Source organism: Lycium barbarum, chromosome 4 (genome assembly GCF_019175385.1).
Source record: "Lycium barbarum isolate Lr01 chromosome 4, ASM1917538v2, whole genome shotgun sequence".
In the NCBI taxonomy this organism is placed as follows: Eukaryota; Viridiplantae; Streptophyta; class Magnoliopsida; order Solanales; family Solanaceae; genus Lycium; species Lycium barbarum.
In genome coordinates this window covers 109,334,531-109,352,329 of record NC_083340.1, presented here as the reverse complement: position 1 = coordinate 109,352,329, position 17,799 = coordinate 109,334,531, and positions in this window count along the sequence as shown.

Here is a 17,799-nt window from a genome sequence, read left to right as displayed (position 1 = left end):
GAACCATTTTCATTCTACAATCAACATTGGCATAGTAAGAAGCCAAACAATTCATGCCCATTATAACATCAAAGTCCACCATTTTCAACTCATGTAAATCAACCATAGTACAGTGGGCACAAATCATAACTACAAAATTTTTACATACTCGGCTAGCTATCACCGGTTCACCAATGGGTGTCGATACCTCGAAAAGTTTGATTGACTCCGGTTTGACCCCAAACTGACCCGCAATGTATGGAGTAACATATGACAGTGTGGAGCCTAGATCTATTAAAGCATATACCTCAAGAAAAAGTACTGATAATATACCTATGACGACATCAGGGGAAGACTCAAGATCCTGTCACCCAGCCGCTGCATAAATACATTGTTGGGGACCACTAGAACTAGGAGATCCTCCTCTACCTCTACCGCAACTAATTGGAGTCTGAAAGCCTTGCCCAGAAGGGCGTATAGATGATGATGACCCGGCTGCCAACACTGAAGGCGGGATCCTACCCCTACCACCACTCGAGGGGCAATCACGCATGATATGACCTAGACGACCGCATGAATAGCAAACCTCCGAGCCTAATTGACAGTGGCCCTAATGTTGCTTCCCTCACTAAGAACACTGTGGCACGGGTGGCCTTGCCTGACCCGAATTGCCTCTGAAATGAGAACGTGAAGCCCTGAAACTCTGACTCGCCCCGAAATAAGTAGATCTATCAAATATCTGGCCTGTAAAATATGGAGGCGCACTAGTTAAAGGTTGGCCTGAATGCCTAGAAAACTGCTGTCTTTACCATCCTTTAAATGGGCTAGTCGAACCCGATGATCTAGCCCTCTTGTTATAACCTCTATCAAGCTTACGCCCACCTCTTTGCTATTGTTGGCTTTCCTGCAAATTCTAGGCATGGGCTTAAATGCGTGAAATATCCATGTTGTCTTAAAGGGATGCAGTCAAGTACTTATCCATCAAATGTGGCCTTATGCCTCTCACAAATCGGTGCACTCAGTTACCCATATCCGCTACCATGGCCGGAGCATATCTAGCCAAAGAATTGAAGCAGAGACTATACTCTAAGGCACTCATTTTTCCTTGCCTAAGATTCAAGAACTTATCAGCTCTAGCTCGCCAAACATCTGGAGGCAAGTAATGTCGGAGGAAGGAATCCACAAATTCTTGCCATACCGGGGGAAGTGCATCAACTCCCCTTGAAGCCATCCAAACTGTATACCAATGAACTGCGACATCCCGCAATCCATAGGATGCTAACTCTACTGATTCAATATCTGAAGCATGCATTAACCGAAGTGTCCTCAACATCCCATCAATAAAGTTTTGAAGGTCCTCATTCGGCTTTGACCCGAAAAACTCAGGAGGGTTAAAAATAATAAAATCACGGGCCCTCGCACTAATAGACCTATCACCTTGCCCTGTACCTTGCCGCTGAGTCTGACTGACAACTAACTGAGTAAGTAAATGAATGGACTCTTTCACATCTTGGCCTGAATCATCTGGTGGAGGAGTTAGGGGTGCTGGAGCTGGGGCTGAGGCTACCTCATGCTCCTCGAAAATAGGCACTGAGTGAGAGGACTAAGATTGAACCGCATTCTGAGACTCACCTTCCTCTATATCCGTTGGGGGTACTCTTTTAGCCCGCTTTTCAGCTATTGTCTTGCCCTTTGGGGATGCCGTAGCTTTTCTCTTTACAGGCATTTCTGAAATACATAATACATGGTTAAGGAAAGGGAAATCCTTATATCATGGCTCTATTGCACGAAATATGAAGAAAGAAGGTCATTCATTCCTAAAATGCCTGCAACCTCTTGTTTATAAGTGTGGCGTGCAAAACACGCATAAATAAGACTCTACTGGACACGGCTCGTAGACACACCCTAGGACAGAACTACTCCGATACCTCTTTTATCACGACCCAACCGGAGGGTCATGACGGGTACCCGGTGCTAACCCACCCGGGCCCCTCATATCGTACATTCACATTCACATCTAGGTGAGCTACATGGCCTACGCATGATTTCTATACATCATCAATACTAATCTCATTGGGAAACGACACACTCATATCATTATAAACAACTATGCCCATATCCATATAGACAAGTCGACGAGGCTAACAAAATGATATACAAAATATAAGCCGACAAGGCTAAAAGACATTTAAACATACACAACTGTCTACGAGCCTCTAAAGAGAGTATGTAACATCATATAGACGGAACAGAACCCCACCATGCCCATATGTATGTACACAAAAGAATAATACCAACAGCTGCAGCTCCGGATCCAATGGAGCCCTTCTATGCAGTCCTTGAACAAATACTCTATGGATCAAGTCGATCTCCTTGTCCACCTACGGGCATGATGCAGCGTCCACAAATAAAAGGACGTCAGTACGGATAATGTACTGAGTATGTAAAGCATAATCGACAACATAATGGAAGCATATGAAATAACCTAATGGCCATTTGTACCTCTAGTGGCAACCATCCTGTTCCCTTACCCATTTTCTAATAGGAACCTTCCATTTATAATGCTTACTCATATATGTATATATTAGTATCATACTTGACTATGAAGGTTCGATGTTTCACGTACCCGGCCATGTCAAGGCTCGGTGGTATACGTACCTGGCCCGACCAAGGCTCAGTGTTATTCGTACCCAACTGCAGTGGTGTGCGCGCAATAGATATCATACCCGACCATATAAGCTTGGTGTTACATAATAGTCATACATACTTAGACACGTATAAATAAGAGTCCATAAGTATCATCAACATCATTACCATCATCATTTTCGTTACATCTATCCTTAGAGGATCAACTATCATATGAGGGAGGAAATAGCATCGTGAAAGTATCGAGGATCATGAGCTTTATTAATTTTAGAGATAGAGTTATTTGGAAGACATTATGGAACTCATGGGAGGGTATATAGCAAAGGAATCATGCCTTAATGAAAGAAGGGTTAGCCTTACATACCTCTTGGTCTTCTTAACTACTTAACATTCACCACCGAAGCTTGAAAAATCTACATTTAGAAGGATTCATACCATGGTTAAGCCTTAATGATATTCTTTAATTCAAACTAGAATAATTCATGATCTAATGAAAATTGGGCAGCATTTCCCCTATTTCGTCAACTTCCACCGTATTACAAAACAACTCCCAAACATCCATAATATCATAATCAAGTAATCGCATTCCATTAAGTCTTCAAAATTCATTCTCATGCTTAACTTATACTAAAAACTTCACACCTATTCTTGGCACATTTTCATACAATGCTTCCTCATCAATATCACTACCTTCCATAAAACGATTACACCTATGCCATACTAAGAATCATGACACAAGTTAGCTTACTACTCAAAAACATCATAAAAGCTACATTTAGACTTCATTTTTCTACTTTCTTCTCCTACCCAAGTTGTTCAACAACCAATCATTCATGATAACATGGAATAAGCATGAAAACTAACCTTTTATCTCATAAGAATGGGCCTTGGAGCAAGATATCACCTCGGGTGAATACCCTAGCTTCAATACTCAAGTTATTCTTGAAGTCTACTAAACCTAGCAAGACTTCTAACACATGGGTACCTTGATTCTCGCCTCATGATCTTTGTTTTCTCTTGGGTTGGAGTTGAATATGCTTAGAGAAGGGTTTGGAGCTCTCAAGACTTGTTGAAATGTGATAAATGAAATAAAAGAGCAAGGGTCATCTATTTATACAAAAAATTTAAAAACTGCCCGATGGACTTATGCTATTAAAAAATTGCCCGATGGACTTATACGGGCCACTTATACAGTCCGTATAATATTATACGGTCCGTATAAGTGGACCGTATAACACCACCATGGAAACATCCCTTTCTGTAAAGGTCATGTTATACGGACCCACCTTATAAGGACCGTATAAAGTTATACGGACCGTATAATTGGTCTTATAACTCACAGTGATCCGAAACTTTCTCTCGTTGATTCGTTTGACTTCCAATCTTCGTGGAACCTTCTTGGCACTTACATAATACTTCATTAACCATACAATAGGCCATTTAGCAGTCCTTCAAGACATTAGCAAATAAATATTAGCTCAATTATAGCGGAAACCTTTCCGAACAGGACTTATATTTCACTTCCTTCAACAAACTAAATTTCACATATTCATACAAGTTTGAAATCTTATGGTGCGCACTTTAAGCTATCTAATACTTCCCTTAATCTCGTAAGGATTTCATAATAACCTTAGCTCACGCTAGCCTATTCACAAGGAAACAAATCCAAAACTTTCGAGGTGTAACATGAACGCTGCGTTCATGCCCGCAGGTTCAGGTAGTCAGGCCAGCCCAGCGCAGTAGGATATCCACTCAGCTGTAGTCAGTGCGCTCCACTTGGTTCGGAGCTGTTATTTCTTTTGGTATGCCATTTTCTTTTGTATATAGGAGTACGACGTGGCCTTGTCCCATCTCCTCTACTGTTTATGTTTCATAGAGGACTGTAGACATCTGTATGTAGTTAGGAAGTTATGTAGTCTCATCGGCTCTTATTTTTTTATCATACAACATATGTAGCGGCCTAGCCGGCTTGCACTATTATCTACTGGACATATATGTATACGTTGGTTGAAGTTCTTGGCGTAGAGGTTGTTATGTTGTTATCACAAAAATGTATAATTCAGTTAAAAGTCATATATAGGCCACCATAATATTCAGTGAGTTTCAAGTACGAAGGTAGGAGTACTTGATCAAAAGAGGTCGGGCACTCGTCACAACTCCTCAGTTTGGGACGTGACAGAGTGGTATCAGAGCAGTTCTGTCCTAGGGTTGTCTACAGACCGTGTCAAGTGGAGTCTTGTTTAGGGGTGTGAAGCACGCCACACTTATAAACAGGAGGCAGCGGGATATTTAGGAATGATTGACCTTCCTTTTCATATTAGATCGTAAGATAGAGCGAAAGTCTAGGAAAGATCTTTTCTGACTCTCTTTTATGCAGATTAATACAGATGAAGAGGACCACTTTCGATAGTGGGGGTGCAAGGAAGGCCCCCACGGTAGAATCCAGACCTGCACCACCCCCGGGGTAGATTAGGAGGAGTCTTAGTTACTTCATTGAGATTGATCGTTCTGAGGATATTGAGACGATTCCTCCAGAGCCTGTAACTCCTATGGAGGAGGATCCGTCAGAGGATAGTTGTGAGACGGACCTGTCTGAGGGTTCGTGTGAGACACCTGTGGAGCAGGAGGCTCCTGAGGCTGCACCAGATTTGGTTCCCCTAGTTTCTCCTATGATTGAGCATTATGTCAGAGCAGCCACGAGTGTGAGTGTTACGGAGTGTTCTAGCCCTCTGTCTTGGCCTTCAGTCAATCAGGAGTTGCCAGAGTATCCATATTCTTTGGACTATGATAGGGGAGATAAGGATGAGTAGATGAGTAGATGGTGGGAGGATGATGAAAGAGATATTTCACTTCATAGTTTCCCAGAGCAAGACAAAGACGAGCTAGCTACAGGTATATGGGTCTTCTTATTGAAACTCCTTATGTTATGTGTGATTATTATGGAATAGTATCTAATTGTTGACAAATGAGAATTTTGAGAAAGCTGATCACCCAAGAAATTATGGGTAATTGTGACTAAGACACTTTGTTACCATTAGCAACCCTGGGACTAGGGATGAAAAGCAGTCACGTGTGTTGATTTGTGACTACGATAATTTTCTGGATGTTCGAAATTTCAGAGGTTATGATAGTATTTACCCAACCAGGGAAGTCAAGGACTTTTCCAGCCATGGGGGAAAGACATTACAGAGTTTTATTTGGGTTTCCCATTAGAACTTCAAATTTATTTTTAACGATAGGTGCTAAGAGACCAGGCAGTAATAAAAAGGGAAAAATGGAATTTATAAATGATCGTGAGATATGAGTCTGGCTAAATAGGCAAAGAGAGAGAAGATGTATTAAAGCCATAGATTTAGATCAATTCTAAATAGCATGGGGATATTTTGTAAGCAAGGCCTTGACAAGTGATGTAAACGATAACTTATGTGTGGCCATATTAAATAGTATGCGTGCCCTTATGATTTATCTTACGAGGTACAAAAGGTATTGATCAAGCTGGGTATTGAAGTTAAGTAGCAAGTGCTACAAGGCAGGTTCATAATGTTTTCTCTAAATGTTAAAGTAGGATAAGTATGATATAAAAGTAATAGGGAAAAGAAGAATATGTGTATATAAGAGTGGGAAGATTATGATGTCATGAGGAGAAGAGAAGCGTGAGTAAGAGAAGTATGTTGCCTGTAAGGGTTAAGTGGAATTTTTGAGAAAAGGATCCAGGCGGTGGTAGCGGCGAAGAGCCATTCAGATAAATTTCTAAAGTAAGTAAGCAGAAAGGATATAGTATGGCAAAATGTAATAGAGGACAAATGTGAATATCTTGGAAACAGATCTGGATAAACAGGGTTAAAGTATAATAACGATGGGTATGGATGTAATCCGAGATGGAATAATTAAATTTTACGAAAAATGTCAAGGGATTTCTGACTCTCAAGGAACGTCCGAGAGGATAAATATGAAACCATATTGATACGTTAACCTAGAGAATGGAAGAGCCCCCCCCCCCCCCCCTCCCCCCCAAAAAAAAGACGATTCTAGAGATGGAAAGAATTCTTACTTTAATAAAATATTCCACGAATTCGGGGCCAATGCTGTAAAATGGAAAATGGAGAAGAGCACTAGAGGATGGCAAAAATCTATTCAAAACTTTCTTCCTAAGGTGCTAGCTAGCGTTAAGGTGGTGACTTATCCGGGAACAAAGAGTTATGTAGAATCAACTAAAGGAGGAAAATAAAGTTAAGAGCAAGGAAAGTCAAGAAGGGTCATAAGGGCAAAGGTAAGAAAAGTGGACTAAGGGAATTGCCAAGAGGAAGTTGTGTAACCACCAAGGGAAAAAGGAAGGATAATAAGCTACCAAGTCTGACCAAAAGACAAAACATCGGTAATATGAGATAAGAATCTTGATAAGGAGTAAATTCGACCATAAAGGGAATAAGAAGAATGTATGAGGGATATGTATAAATATGAACAGGTTGTAGTAGCATAAATAAAATGAAAATTTTGACGAAGGAAGAAAGAAAAGAGTGTACTTTACTAATATTGCATGACGAGAACAAGAATTGGCAGAGAATTAGAAGGACTATGATGCATGACTGTGATGCAAAATTTTTAAGAAGGACTACGAGAAAAAATAAGCTAAGCTAATGAAAAGAGGAATCGTGAGAATGAATGGTATAGTATAGATATAAATCGAGAATTAACATCGAGCAGAATCTCAAGGATCTTAGTAAAAAGGTAGTTACGAATGAAGATTACGGCGGAAGGAGCATTGAATGGGGAGAAACTTCATAAAGAGCCCGACGAATTTCGATGTCACCATTAATACATTAGCCTAGAGGATTAATAATCACTAAAGGAAGAAGTGGTCTAAATTGTATTCAATATGTGTAAACCTTTGACTTAGTACAAAAGTTCAGCTAGTAAAAAGGAAATACGTTAAACCATGCGAAGAAAGTAATTCCAGTATTATATGGAATAAAAGAATTATACGACCGCTAAAGCTAGCCAAATGACTATCAAAGATGGTTAGTACGCGAATGTTACTAGTATATAAGAATATCCCAAAAGGGGGTGGGGGGGAACAGATTTAGTTCCGAGATGAACTACAATATTCCCGAGTTCAAAAGAGGGAAATGTACTGACTCGAAGGAGCCAAAATTCGAGACGAACCAATATATCATGGAGGTGTTAAAGAAAAGTATGAATGGATTAAATGAAAGTATGTCATAGGACAAAGAAGGAACAGGAGGCATGACAAGATGATGAAGAATTAACAAAACAAAGGGGTTTTTGTCAATAAAATACATTATGCTTCCAGGATATGGTTCGAATCACTCATACCAGAGAAAATTTGGGTTACATTTAGATATGCAGTAGAGTACTCCAGAAAGGTAACAGAAGGAATAAGAAGAGCATGCAGGCTGACCAAAGATAAGTATAAAGGACAAATTCGATTATTAAAAAGAGAAATCTTAGTATAAGAAGAGACGAAAGTTTTAACAAGAGGAGTATTCACAGGAGGTTTAGTAATCCCAAAGGAAAGGAAGATAATGTGCCTATGGATAACAAAAGTGCTACCAGGGATTAGAAAGTGCCTCAGAAGTCGCAAGTTATGTCAAATGTGAGAACATATGTTATAGAACCATATAAACAGTCGTCGTGATGAAACAACTAGCAAAATGTAAGGAAAAGGATAAGGCGTTAAAAAAATAATAGAGACTAATTTAAGTCTCAAATGACCATTGGTGCAAGAGAATCAAGGGTTGTATGGAAAGGAAGTTATGATTAAGTAAGATTTTATCTTAATTCCATGCTTATGGGTTTATTTTGTAATCATATTAAGGTTTGGGGAGAGGAAATTGGAGGAAAAGTTCAAAAATGAATTTGAAGGTATTTTGAGTGGTTAATTGGACTAAGTTGTAATTATTAGTATGTTATGAATATAATTCTGCTATGAGAGAAAATAATATGACGAGGGAGCATCGTACACAAGCGTATGAGATATGGTGTTGCGGTTGTTGTTATAGACTAACTATGGAAAGTAGTCTGGTCTGGTTTGAGTATGATTTGAATATAAATATCTTGGCTATGGTATTGTTGATATATTGGATGGACAAGATGAAGTAAAATAATCATTGAGAATAATAAGTCATCAGCAAGGAAATGTTATTGCGAATCATCTGGGCACTGCCATAGGTGGAGCTATGATGATATTTTAAGGAATTAAGAAGTCCGACCAAGGAATCAAAAAGAGATGATATGGTATGTAAATATATAAGTTCAACTAGTACAAAAAGGTATAATCTAGAATAGTACCAGAGAAGCAAGCAAGGAAAGGTACTATGTCTAAACAAGAGTTTGCTTACTAGTAGAGAAATAAAGAGCAAGTAAAAAGGGCACAACGGCTAAGGGTACTCCCAGATCGGTGGTAATCCATCGCAATCATGAGCTAGGATAATCTTAGTGGGGACAGGACAATAACGGGACATCAGCTGACCACTGGCTACTTACATAAAAAAACATGAGGACATGGAACTAATGGAGAAGTGTGACAAGAAATAGGAAAATATGAAAGAAGCCTAATGAGCTCATATTATAAGCGTATGAAGATCAGGATCTAAGGAAAGACAACCATTTCAAGAAACTAATGATATCATTGTAATCCCCCAACTACAACATTCGAGGACGAATGTTTTAAAGGTGGGGGAGAATGTTACACCTCGTAGTTTTGAATGTTATGATTCGTTAGGTGTTGTTTGTTTTAAGTATGGACATTAGAGTTACCTCAAAGGATATACGAGATCATATGCACTTACCTTATGGTCATGAGGGTTTATGTTCATATAATAAGCTACAGAAGGATTGGAGGGCAAGTTGATTAAGGAAATTAAGTTTGTTGGATTTTAGAGAAAATATGAGGGGGAAATTTTGCTCCAACTTGGAGAAAGAATATCTTTTAGTATATGAGGATTTTTGGAGCAATGAAAAAACCTAAATTGAAGTTCATGAAGTCTGGTTTCCAACGCAACAAACCGCTCATCGATAGGACATCGGAGTATAGAGTTATGGACGTTACAAGTTAGGCCACCAGAGCAGAAATTAACCCTTCGCGAACACGACCAAAGGGCCGCGAACGCGAAGGGGAGAAGGGATTCACGAAGGGTAAATTTTAAGTTGGTGGAAACCGACTTAAACACCCTATATAAGGGGCAAACCCCTCTCATTTTCACCCAAAATATTTCCCATAGCTCAGAAAACATATAGGGGTGAGTGTATATCATAAAGTTGAGGGTTTGCGAGTGGTTTTAAGTGGTAGAGTATTAAATCGAGGCTCGGGTAACGTGTAACTGTGATTATAGTATCGTTTTACAGTGGATTTCAGCTTAGATTCAAAGCAAATATTGAAGATCTTGCGGATCTAGTGAGAAAATGGTATGAATCTCTCCTTATTAATATTAATTTTGATTTATTTACGGAGATAAAGTTATTAAATAATCGTATTACAAGTTGGCTAGTTGAGAAATTTGGAAAACATCGTGTGGGATGGTTTAGGGAACATATTGGTATTGAAGATGATGTTGATGATGTTGGTATTGGTATTGCTGTTGTTGGTTGTTGATATTATGATTTCGGGCTAGGCATATAAATAGGGAAGATGCTGCCTGAATTTCAGCAGATTCTAAATGGGATTAAATTGAAGGCTTAAGATAAGCATGTGACAATGAGCCTAAAAATAGTATGAATGGTTTATATGTAGATTTACGAGCTTGGAAGGATAAACGCTAGATTTACGAGCTTGGAAGGATAAACGTTGAGTAGTTAAGGAGACCAAAAGGTATGTTAAGGCTAATCTTCTTTCTTTCTAAAGGCATAATTCTTTTCCTATGAATGCATGCATGACTTCCATAATACCCTTATTCCCAAAAATTCTAGCAGTTCATGATTCTCAAAATCCTTATGATACTAAAGACGAATGTTTTCTATAATGAACATGATGATGATTATGAGGATCCCATTTCTGGATATTCCAAAGTTATGGTTTTAATGTCATTATGAGATTACTGAGCTGGTTTTTAGATGATGTATTATATTTGTTGATGTTGATCTCATAATATGATTTTGTTCTCTCAAGGTGACATATAAGCATGATGATAATTCCATAATCAAAATCGGAGGTTACCGACCTTACGTCACTCCGATGTATTTATAGCTTTTATTTGGGCTCTCATGCATGCTATTTACATTATGTACATCTAAAATATATTTATGGATCGGGCCATTCATTCCGCAGTAATATAATATATTTATTGATCGGGCCGTGCGTTCCTCAGTACTAACATATGATATTTATGGATCGGGTCGTACGTTCCTCGGCACTAACATATGAAATATGGATCGGGCCGTACGTTCCTTGGCACTAACATAAGAAATATGGATCGGGTCGTACGTTCCTCGATGCTAACATATGATATATGGATCGGGCTGCACGTTCCGCAGCACTAATATTTATGGATCAGGCAACATGTTCCGCAGCACTAACACTTATATATATATATATGAAAATGATTTTTTGAAAAAAAAAACCTAGTATGCTGCATGTTTCGCAGCACTAATAATTATGGATCAGGCTGCATGTTCCGCAGCACTAACACTTATATATATATATATATATATATATATATATATGAAAATGATTTTTTGAAGAAAAAAAAAAGCTAGTATGCATGACCTCCGCCTTAAGAGGCATCCAGATGTACAGGTTATCTCTTTCCTTAAATAATCAGTACATCACTCGTACTGACGTTCTTTTGTCATGAATGCTGCGTTCATGCCCGCAGGTTCAGGTAGTCAGGCCAACAGCCCAGTGCAGTAGGATATCCACTCAGCTGCAGTCAGTGCGCTCTACTAACTGACTGAGTACATCTGTATGAATGCATCTATATGTCTGACTATCTGAACATATCTGTATATCTCTGCTTACTGAAAATGCCTCTGAGAGCGTATGATATGCATAGGTCATAGTGCCAAGGAACGTACGGCCCGATCCATATATCATATAGGCCCCTTCGGGCAGACCCTTTGGGGATCATAATCATCATCACTACACCAGCTGATCAGGTGGTAATGCGTATATAATGCCTCACCCTTTACCCATGCCCCACATACATATTATATACACGTATATAACGCCTTCTGGTCACGGGTCAATATGCATATATGTAAATGAGTTCAATGCATAAATGTGAACTAACATAATCATGATACAAAACTCAGGACCCATGAACAGAAGGGGAAATCATAAGAGGGGTACAAGAACATCAAAGACTGAATTAGTCCTAGTGCTTCTAAGAGTAGAGTAATATGGAAGCTCGTTTACTCGTTCTTCGCTCATATCATAGGATCATGCCAAAAAGAAAGAAAGGGAAAGCCTTAACATAACTTTTTGGTCGCCTTAACTTTAACTACTCAACGCTTAGCCTCCCAGGCTCATAAATCTATATTCAAGAAAATTTATATTACTGTTAGACTCATCTTCATAGGCCTATCTTAAGCCCTCAAACTAATTCATTCTAGAATCTACAGAAATTTCGGTAGCATCTCCCCAGTTTATATCCCTAGCCCGAAATCGCAATTACCAACAACCAACAACAACAACAACAATACCAACATCAACAACATCATCACTTAACATCATCACTCGAATGAACATACTCCATAAGACATCTCATATGATGTCTATCCGATTTCTTAACCGATAAATTAACTATAGCTCATTCAATCTCTCTAGCTTCATAAATAAACCCAAGGCAGCATTAATAAGGAAAGATTCATACTTTAGTCTTATTAAAACAACAATATCTCTGATGTTCACCTTGAATCCACGCCAAATTCCACCACAAAGCGATGCTATAGTCACAACTATGCACCACCCAATCCTTGATTAGCTAAAGTCACTCAAATCCCTCGATATTTTATGACCAAAATGACCCTATATGTTGCTGAGCCTTTAGATCTGATTTTTGGTGAAAAAATAGGGGTTTGACCCTTTTATAGATGGATAAAGGTGCACTGTAGTAGTTACTGTAGCATGTCGGTTACTGTAGCGCGCATTTATACTCTGTCAGCCTAACTTGTAATGTCCATAATGCTCTACTCGGATGTCATATCAATGAGTGGTTTGTTGCGTTGGAGAATAGACTCGATGAGCTTCATTTTAGACTTTTGAAATACCTTAAAACTCCTAATATACTAGGAGATATACCCCTCAAAAGTTGACCCATTATTCTGTCAACTTTTTTTTCAAATTTTCGACGAACTTATTTTATTCGATTTACTAGATGCCAGAACTTTTAGATGCTTTCTTAACACTTGTTAAGACTATTCATTAACCTTATAAAGGTCCTATGACCTCTCCAAGATTACGTTAGTTTACTCACAACGCACATGACGCGAAAATTTTCAAGGTGTAACATCCTTTCCCCCTTAGGAATATTCATCCTTCAATGTCGTCTTAACTCAAGTCCTTATCAGAAACTTTATAGGGGATGTTAATGTGAAGTTAATTTCAACGAACTCATCTTCTTTAATACCTTTCGGTTATCCTCTTTCTCTTATATTTTGCATATTAGAACACTTAGTCATAACTCAACTCCTTCTTCTATAAGCTATTCCTTCAAGATGTATCGTTCACTTTGTCTTACCTCTTAACCTTTACACAAGACTTAAAACTCACCTATGTCGCTTGTTGATTTATTAGAGACCTTACAACTCTTTCAGTGTTTCATGCCTCTCGGTAACCTGTAGGCCATTCGCAGAATCTACGAATCAAATGAAATTTTCTCGCCGATAACTTTACATGGTCCTACCATTCCAGTCCATATTCTGAGATCTTCAGCCTTATGCATCACTTTTCGACTTCTTTGAAGGACTTCAACTTTACTTTCTAGTTTTTAACCTCAATCTTTGGAGTTGGCTATCAAGTATGGAGCTAGAGTTTTCTCATGCAGTAACTGTATTTAGCTGCTCTGTAATTTGACCATCATTAACTGGTATGATTTTGAAAGAATTTTTGGTTTGACACATAAATCCTAGGGCGCTGACTCTAGTTCTGAAAAGGGCTTTAAGTCACTGGCTTACGTATAATCTGTAAGGCTCAATATATCAAAGGCTAAGTTTGCTCTTCTTTCTGTATTTCATTGTGTTCTTCAGAGATGGTACTTCCCAGAGTACTTAGTCTGATATAGACGGGGGAACTCTTGTCGATTCTGGGAATCCTAGACCCTTCTACTATATGTATTAATAAATAAATCTGGTCCCAACCTTGTATAGATTCATCTTAATACCAAAATATTGATCTCAATAAGCGTTAGGGGTCGTCTCTGTTACTTTTGAAATCTGTCACGCAAACTTGTAGTGTATACTTGTGTATCTCATGGTATGCTCAGTTTAAGCAAGACTTATCTAGAGCCTTTAAATCCTTCTGGAGTGAGCTATAATATGCGCTTCCCTTATCCGAATGACATACATAAGCAATGGACACATTATACTATTCCCCCTAACATAGGATTTACGTAGTCCCTTGCTGTACAAGTAGTCCATCAGGACAGGAAATAGGCTAATTCCATAGGCCTACTGGTAATTTCCCTAACTTAATTAAACTTCCACGGTAACATGGTCATCTGTACTTATGCTTTCTCATGTCCGAATTGGAATTTCAATAACTTGCTATAACTTACTGAACTCCTATTATCTCACTTTCGTTGCATTATGAAGTTTGTTATGTCTTTCCTTATTCCCTTCTTAGTAGTATCAATGTATGTCCTTGTTGTTCTCAACTGCCTAGCATAGCGAGGCAATAAGCTTTTCCTTTCATCAGTCATCAATCTGATCACGTTGGATAGTCTGCTTCAGTATAATTCTAGTCCGTAGGATGTATAAAGGTAGCTCCTCCCTTGAGGATCCGTAATCCTATAATGAGCTGACATCAAATTCAACGAACTATTTTTCCTTTACTTAATAAGGCTATGCCCCAGATAGGTGCCATGATCTAAGTTTACTAATTAATTCTAATACTGAGGAATTGCTGAACTCACAAGTCCTCAACATTTCCTCTTTATCTTAACATAAACTGAGTTACTCTAGATCTGTGGCTCAAACATTAGCGACTTTATTTGCTTCCATTGACTTCCCAATCATCGGAGTCTTTCCATTATTCTATTTATTGACCTTGTCGTAACTTAACCATCTTTGCTTAACGGTGCGCTACAACCTCATAGGGTTCTTATATAATTAATATCGACGCTACCCTAATATATCCGTTCCTCTGCACATAACTATAACTAGCTTAAGAGCATGGGTCAAATGATTCTTCTTGTACCTTTACAGCTATCCTGAGGCATGAGCTATAATCTCACCACGCTGTATCAATCCATAAATTAGCTCAATGCTTGAATCATCATAATGCGTGATATGGCTATCCGATCCATTTAGAAATGTTACACTTGATGCTAAAACTTCACTTGTTACTCATCTTCTGGAAACTTAGGCTTACAATTATCAGTTCTCTGGAGTCTAGTTATTTCCTTGGCCAGTTTATCAGTGGCACAAAATGAGGAAAAAAAATCCTTCACAAGATTCCAGTAATAACTTGCTACGTCTAAGAAATCACCAACTTCTATAAGTTTTCTAATCCTTGGGCAATTCTCTATAGCTTCAACTCTCCTTAATTTTAACCTTAGAAGCACTATACCGTTTGATTTGGAAAAACTTTTGAGCCGACAATTCCTGATCCTAAGAACTATAGGTCTGCACGTAACGAAAAACATGCTCTGACTTTGAGCAAGAGTAACCCCAAGATCTTCTAGGAACACTATTACGAATAGGTTTCGGAGGAGTCTAAACACTCTTACTCATCAAGCCCATAATACTGCTGGGGCCTTAGTCAGTCCAAATGACATTGCTCAAAACTCGAGGTAACTTACCTGATCTTGAAAGTTGTCTTTGGAACCCCTTTCCTCTGACCTTTATTTGAGAATAACTGGAGCCCATGTTCATCTTTAAGGAAGCATTCTGTGCTAGCAAAACTAATCGTCAACTCCTTAATTGTACTTGCTCATCCTTAGCTATCATCTTATTTAGCTGCTTACAATCACTTGTACATATGCAAGGAGCTATCCTACTCCCTTATAGACCGAATTGATTCAACTGATCCTGTAAATAATCTTTATTTTCTTCAACTTCGTAGGGATCATTTGCATAAGGCAAAGTAAATATTGGCTGCGCACTTAACAACACTTTTGTTTAGCAAGACTAATCCTTTACTTAGAGGAAGTCTTGGGGTCTCCCTCGGACATCCCTAAAACTTATTCACCATAAAAGTGAATTGGAAGATCGATAAATTGGCTTTCATAATATAAACCCCAATCATACAGTATTCATGCTTGTTTCTGATTCATCTTCTCAATCTTAGGACAAGAGATAAACTTATTCCTTGGTACTTATACAACTTTGCATGACTTGAGTGCCTTTGAAGGTCTGCACCCAATTTCTTTTGTAGACTATATCATTCTGGTCCATATACCTTGGAAGGCATACTATATACTTCATAGGCTACTCACAGATATTCCTATAATGTTCCGCTTAATATCTTATTTGCTATCCTGCATTAGAACATATCCTTTGGCAGAACACATAATTCGCTCCTTGACTTTCAATGGCTTGGTTCTTTACATATCACAAAACTTGCAATACTTCAAGACGTTGTCCTTAAAAATTACTCCCACATGCTACTTTATATCCATCTTGTAATCCTTAGTCAAAATTATATATATTCTATAATCTAGTCCTTGCCAAGGACCTCAAATTCACTGATTAACTCACTTTCTGATCATGCTCCTTACTTTCTGGTCTATGAAGCCGTGATTTACATACACTATTAATGCAAATCATCCAGTATCCTTTTCTTTGATCACATACTGCACTCCTTTTCCATAGGTATCTGCAAATCTCATCTACTCGTATCTACTACACTTTCTACCATTGGTGCCTTATTCCTTTACTTGGTTTTTTTTTTCTGTTTCTTTCCTCTTAAAGTCCAATATACTATAAGCCCAGGGTGCTTCAATCTAATACTGCTAATAAGTGTAGGGGATGAAATGTCACCTCATCTTTCTTCAATTTCTTACAATTCTTATGTCCCACCTTATCTTCTTAGTCATACTACAACTTCTATATCCATCCCTGAGAAATCTCTCTGAGAGTACATAAACTTATATGACTTAAAATTTCAATTGTCACTTCAAAGTCCATGTCCGTAATAAGGATGTCCTGACTATAATTATTCATAAGAACAACCCTTTATCAACTTTCTGAGGCCCCAGAGTAACGAATGATCGATGATATCCTGAGATTAGGTCATCTACATATAAGCCATAACTGGTCTGACGGAAAGGGCCATATATATACCTGTAAATAAGATGCAGGAGAACTTAGATCGGATATATTTGGGAATAAAAACCCTTTGTCCTTATTAAAAGCACTGCTTCTTAACTGACTCTCTTATTCCTCTATCTTATACTCCTCACGATATGTGGGTAACTCCTGGTTAACTAAATCCCACGATAGGGAACTCGGTACCTTTGTGATACTAACATCAGAAGCTGGCCTAACAGAATGCTGAAACGTAGGGAAAATCTGGATGTGCCGAGCTCTGTACTTCCTCAATTGCGTCTTCGTCCACAGGAGTCTCGTGAACCCTTTAACAGGTCTTTGTCATATGATTGCTCAGTCGGGTCTCCTTCTACTGGAGCCACATCCTCCGACGGGTTCGTCTCAATGGAATAGCTGATGCTATTTCTTATACCTCTTGACATCCTCGATCCTGAGTCGACGGGTGATACAGGTCTCATTTCCACCTTTGGAGCCTTACTTACGCTCCCATTAACTGAACTTGTCCTCTTCTACAATAACATTCTACAATTTAACAAAAATCGTTCCAAGAACGAGCTTTCCTATCATTGGCTCTACTGCACGATCAATGATCAGAAAGAAAGATGACCACCCTAAATATCCTACAGCCTCCTGCCTATAAGTGTGGTGCACGACACACCCATAGACAAGACTCTGCTTGATACAGATCATAGACAACCCTAGGACAAACTGCTCTTATAACACTTTTGTCAC